Here is a 6,140-nt window from a genome sequence, read left to right as displayed (position 1 = left end):
TTTACAGTCAGAAAAGTAAAGCGCGTAAAATTCTGATCTGAGAGTGTGGGGGTGATCATTCTCAGTAAATCCATCAGCTTTCGGAAGAGTCCATCTGTACACTGTTAAGTGTGAGTTCCTGATGGACGAGGTGAGTGAACACACACGTCTCCGGGACCTTTCAGCGCTGACAAGGTTTAGGGGCTACGTGCCACGGATACACCGGGTACAGGTTAGCATCATGCCCTGGTGTTGTGTTGAAAGGGGAAGCTCCAACAGCTTAAACAAACACACATATACCCATACATATATTCCACACGTATCCCTTCAGTGCCCTGTCCTCTCCCATTTGTCTCCTCAACCAGTCAGTCGTCACAGTCTTCCCACGGTCCTGCTTCACCATCTGAATCGATGATTTCCTCCCGAAGATACAAGATCATGACATGTCCCTTTATCATCCTTCCCGCCCGCCAAGCTACTTCTGCCAGAAATGACCTACTGATTTTTAGATTTATGCAAATCTGGTTACTCTTCAAGGCCCAAATCAAGTGCCATTTCCTCAGATGAGATTCTCCTCTGGCCCCAACATCTCCATCTCTGTCCCCCTTTGGTAACTCCTGTGAATTTCACTTTGGCAATTAGTCACATGGTGCCCTGCACATCGTTGGGTTTCATGGGTGTATGAACTGTCTGACAAATCAATCATCTACTTCTTGGGCCTAGGAACTGACTCTTAAACTCCTTGCCCTTGCAGAGCTCCTAGGACAATCGCAGACATATAGCTGACTCTCAATGCACAATTGTTTTCAATAAAATGAACTGAAAGCACTCAACTGTTTTACTTCAGACTTACTGACGTCAATAAGTAAATTATTTTTTAAAGACATTTTTCCAGAAGGACCTGTGGGGCACACTGTATATCAGAAAGAGTCAGAGTTCCCTCTATCAACTGCATGTTCAAGGGATGGACTGAGTGCATCCTATTCTCTTTATGTACTTTTTAATACGGCTAATTTATGCATCTCTAATGCTGGACAAAAAAGCATTTCACTGGGAGAGAAATGGAAGAGAAAAGTCCTATTATTATAGCAGCCTGCAATTATTTGAGCATAAACATATTTTAATAATAGTCCTGCAGTTAAATTTTTTCACATGGAGTTGGTGCCTACGTCAGCTTCAGTCCTCCATGTCCAGAAATTGGTGCAGTTCAGTTTTATTGGCATTGGTGTTTGGGTGGGCAGCTTGTTAGATAGATTAATGAGAAATAAGGAACATAAAACGTAAGGTTTATTTAATGGGTTAAACTCAATAATCATATGCCACAGTGATATGCCTCAGCATCAGCCTCAAGCGTTCTCATTCATCTTGATAACTGCAATGCTTGTGATCCATTAACTACGAAGTTTACCAAAACCTTCCTCAACTAACTTGTGGTTTCAGATTCAGCCACCTCCTGGAGTGATGACTTTATGACTTAAACTGCAGCTAACATTAGGAAATACTTATGGGCCCACAGCTATCTCCTCCCAACAGCCCGGTGAAGAAGGTACCATCACCGTTCTCTACTAGAGTGGAGGAAATTGACGCTTAGTGAGGTCAAGATGCTTCACCAGGGTCCACAGCTAAGAAGTGGGGTAACCAGAACTCAACTCTTCTGACTCTTTAAGGGCCTCTCGACTCACTATAGTCTCAGATGATTTCCTAACCCAGTGAATGACACCCCATCCTTGCAGTTACAGGAGCCGGAAGTCTGGGAACCTTCCAGATGCCTCTCTTTCCTTCGTCTCCCTGTCCTTTTATTTATGATTTCACTTTCTAAATTTTTCTCAAATCAGTTCACTCCCCCTTGGCTGCAATAATCAAAGTCACCATCATCTCTTACCTACACGACCGCAGTAGAATCCCAGGTAGTCTGTCTATATCTTCTTTTGCACCTCTCTTCCCACCCAACTTAATGGGCAGGATAATCATTTTAAACACAAGTCTGATTATGCTACTCTTTCCTCTGGCTTGAAGTACTCGGTGGTTTACCTTTGACCTTAAGATAAAAACAAAACTGCCTAACTGGTGTTAGAGGACGTGCCCCCTCCTGCTAAGAACCTTGTCACATCTTGTACAGGTGACTCCCTTCCTGCCTTTCCTCATGGGAGCCATGCTCCCTCCCTGGCACATGTGTCCCCTGGTATGTCTTTTCTCCCCCTTTACTGATGAGCATCCTTCAGAAGTCAGCTGCATTTAGAGTTCCTCTTTCCTGACAACTCTATGTCATATCCCATTGTACACTCTCATTCATTCATTCATTCATTCATTCATTCATTCATTCATTCATTTGTTCAATAGTTCAACAACTATGTATTGAGCAACTCCTCTGTGCTGGGCTGTGGGCCAGGTACTGGGACACAACTGTGAAACAAAACTTTCATGGTCCTGATCTCATTGTCCAAAGTAGAAACCAGAGCACAAGCCTTTCTCCTTTCACAGGACTTACTGCAGGCACAGCCTGATGCCTATTGCCGTGGTTGTTACACTTGCACCTGTTTCCTAGAGAGGCTCTAATCCCCACGCAGGCAAGGATCCCCCACCCAAACTGATTTGTTTCTAGAACCCAATCTATATTTATTGAGCAATAAATATAGATTGGTTGAATGGATTTCAGATATTTAGATCTAAATGCTCACATTAAATTGATCTGCCACATACAGACTTACTAGATCTTAAAATACGTATTTTCTTCTTAGTCTTGTAATTTTATGAATTATAATGTCAGTCACAAAAATGGATTTTTTATTATTAATCTATTCCAGAATGTTTATCACTTAGTAATCAATGTTAGCTCATTCTCTGTAGTCTCTCCAGCTATCAGATGATGCTGCCTGTTTGGGGAAAGAGTCCTGAAGTATCTGGGAACATTACTTTCTGCACACTAGTGCTCACTGATTAATAACACTGAGTTTTCTACTCCCCAGCCTTTTCCAAAGTTTCTTATTCACATCTCAACATTGCACCCTATCCGAGGGACTAAAATTCTAAAACCGATTTTATAATGGTTCTCAAAATCTAAATGTATTACGCATACTTAAGAGTTCTTTTCCCTTCCTTGAAAAACACCATTTCTCAATTTGCCCTGGTCAAGAACTACTGGGACATGGTGGTTCAAACACAACAGAACAAGTGTCTTGCTGCAGCGTGTTTTAGAGCCCTTAACCTGCTACTCACACGGAATCTCCAAGTGCATGTGTGCGTGTGCGTGCATGTGTGTGTGCATGTGTGTGCATGTGTGCGTGTGCGTGCGCATGGGGGGGGTACTACATATTCAGAATGCCAGGTTTTTCCAAACACCTTTGATAGTGGGCCTCCTTTCTCCACGAGCACTTGTCCAATGCACTCATGTGGGAAATGTTCCTTTTCCATCAGCCTGACTCTAGATTTTGGATAAAATGTCCATAGTCCTTTGGTTATTATTAAGAAATGAGCTGTTTCAGTTTTCTCTGAAGGTCAACTGACTCCTGAAAAATATGTGTCAACTCAATAAGTGGTTATTGAACATCTATCATCTGACCATGTAGTGCTGGTGGCTCTCTGGACCAAGAAGACGACACCAACATCCCTACCCCTGAGGCGTGGGAAAGAGAGGGTGGGTGGGACAGAGTCCCTACTGTGTGCCAGGCCTGCTGCCATGCCCGGGCACGGTGCCCCTAAGTATGGATATTATCACTCCTGAGAATAAGACAAGGGGCTCTCAGGGTCACCCAGGGCGCAGGTGGGGGGGCTGGGAATAAAAGCGAGGCCTCTTCGCTTCCAAAGCCTGTCTCCTGCTCCCTGGGCAAATCGCCCCTGATTTATGTACAATCTTATGTGAGAAATTCACTAAAAATAATGTGACTTTTGTATAAATAAGTGAGTAAAATCCTATGGAAACCATCATGATTGTTTTGCTGCTTTCAAAAGATGGTAATCTTCTCTTTCTCTAACCTGAGTCTCCACACAGATCCCAGTTTGGAAAATGTGTTCTGGAGAAACATATAGCTAGAACAACCTCTGCCTCCACTACTCTGTTTTAAGTAAATTGTGAAATTTCTTTTTCTTTTTTCTGAACAGGTTTTATTACACATGGGATGGGGCTCGGTCCTTCTTGGCTGCTGCCTTCCTCATGGCTGCAAGGACATTGCTCAGCTCCTCTCTCTTCCTCTTGGCACGGATGTGTGTCCCCACCCTTTTCTTGACGAATTTCAGGGCCCTCTTGTCCTCAGAGACCTTGTGCAACTCCATGGCACGCCACTCATAGGGGGCAAAGCCACACACCTCTCAGGTCGTGTCCCGCACGAACTTAGTGCGCCTGGTGAGGTGCTCATGGCAGCGGCTGTGCCTCAGCTTGCGCACGTTCTTGGTCACCTTGTGGCCCTTGCTGAGGCCCACAGCCAGGTTGCGCAGCAGAAGGGCTCTGAAATTTCCATTAATGCAGAAGTAGAACTACATCTCAGCAGAAATTCGTAACTTATGTTTGTGGTTTATATTGGTGGCAGATGTGATTTCCTTCACACAATCTTAGAACTGGAAGGAAGTGAAGAAATGGTCATGAGGTCCCACTCATGCTCAACCAGGGCAGTTGAAGCCTGGAAAGAGTTAATGATTTGTCCAAAATCACATCAGAAATAATTACAAAGCAAATAATCGTGATGATGCCAAAGGCGTAACTCCCTTATTTTGAGAATCCACCAGGTAGTGTGGCCTTTGCAACGTATTTGTTATAGATTCTATATTATCATTATTTTCAGATCTGTGCCTGAGGCTCAGAGAGGTTGAGTGCCTTTGAGAAACCCACACAGCTCATGGGTGGTAGATCCTGGGCTCAAACGGTCAGTCAGGCTCCAAGGCTGGGGCCCGTCCCACCATGCTGCTCGGTGTCCAAACCATGGGCTCATCAAGACAGGGAGGAAGGAGGGATTGTCTCATCGCCCTCGAACCCAAAGCAGTTGGAATATTTTGGGGCCCAAGAAAGCTTTGAGGGCACATCATTTACATAAGATGTGAAGAACAAAGGGCCTGGAGTTTTAAAAATTGTCAGAGGTCATTGATCCAAGTGTGTTCCCTTCCTGTACTCAGAAGAGGATGGAGGGACTTATTTCGGGGGTGATGACAGTCTGAAACCATTTTGGAATTCCGTTTTAAACCTGCAGTATGTTTAAAAAGGAATTCTTCATTTGTTTTGGGCAGTTCTTTTAAAGCTTGCAGTATGTTTTATTTTGCTTTTTAACAACTTCGTCAGCGGTACAGCGCTTTCCTTTGAGGGCAGACTCGGGTCTTCACCTTGCTTGGGGCCTAGCCGGGCGGGCGAGGGGGGTCAGTGGCTATGAGCTGGGCGCCAACAGCCCGCACGGCGGAAGGGGGCGGGTTTCCACAGGGGTCCCCGGGCTCCACGGCCCTAGGGCCCGCGGGGAATCCGAGGGCTCTGAGCCCCGGCCCGCGTGCTGCGTGAAGGCAGTGACTCCACGCAGCTGCCTGTGAGTGAACGTGCTCGTGGGGACTCATCATTTCAAGTAAGTGTGAGCTTGCGATGATAGTTACAATCATTTCATTATTTTTCATGGTATAACTAGGTCTTTATTTTGAAATCTTGTCCTATCTTTGAAGGCCCAGCTGCATCCAACTTGACGCAAGGCACCGCCCTGCCCTAAAGAGCATCTGAACCTTGACAGTTTTACTTCTCTGCTCCTTCAATTTCTTAGAATCTAATCAATATGACGCTGTGGGTTTTTCGTTTTGTTTGGTTTGTTTTTTTTTGGTGACCCAAACAAATAAATGGCACTTAGTGTGTTGTAATATTAATTCCAAAGGGACACATGAACAATTTCCAATGCACAACATCAAAAAGTATTGTGGGAAAAGTATTTTCCTTATTTGCAATCCGTCGTATCTGTAATTACTAATTGGCCAGATTTTCTCTTCCTTCCTTATTCTGTCAAAAGGACAACGCTTCCCATGAAGATTTTCTGAAACAAGTGCTTTTTCCTCCTGGCACGCAGAAATAGTGTCATTTAGTAACCTAAAGTTATGCATCTTTTTTTCGCCAATTGTTTTCCCAATGTTTTTCAATGACAGTTGACATTCAATATCATTTTGTATTAGTTTAGTGGTGTCTGTCACATATTCTTATAAAGACT

General features: G+C 44.2%; 1 pseudogene; it reads right to left on the bottom strand.

The window, feature by feature from the left end:
* Positions 1-4,083: 4,083 nt before the first annotated feature.
* Positions 4,084-6,140, bottom strand: part of LOC107545922 (large ribosomal subunit protein eL36 pseudogene) — a 66,679-nt pseudogene continuing 64,622 nt past the window's right edge.

This window comes from Miniopterus natalensis, chromosome 3 (genome assembly GCF_054644295.1).
Source record: "Miniopterus natalensis isolate mMinNat1 chromosome 3, mMinNat1.hap1, whole genome shotgun sequence".
Taxonomy (NCBI): Eukaryota; Metazoa; Chordata; class Mammalia; order Chiroptera; family Miniopteridae; genus Miniopterus; species Miniopterus natalensis.
This window is presented reverse-complemented; position numbering and strand designations above follow the sequence as displayed.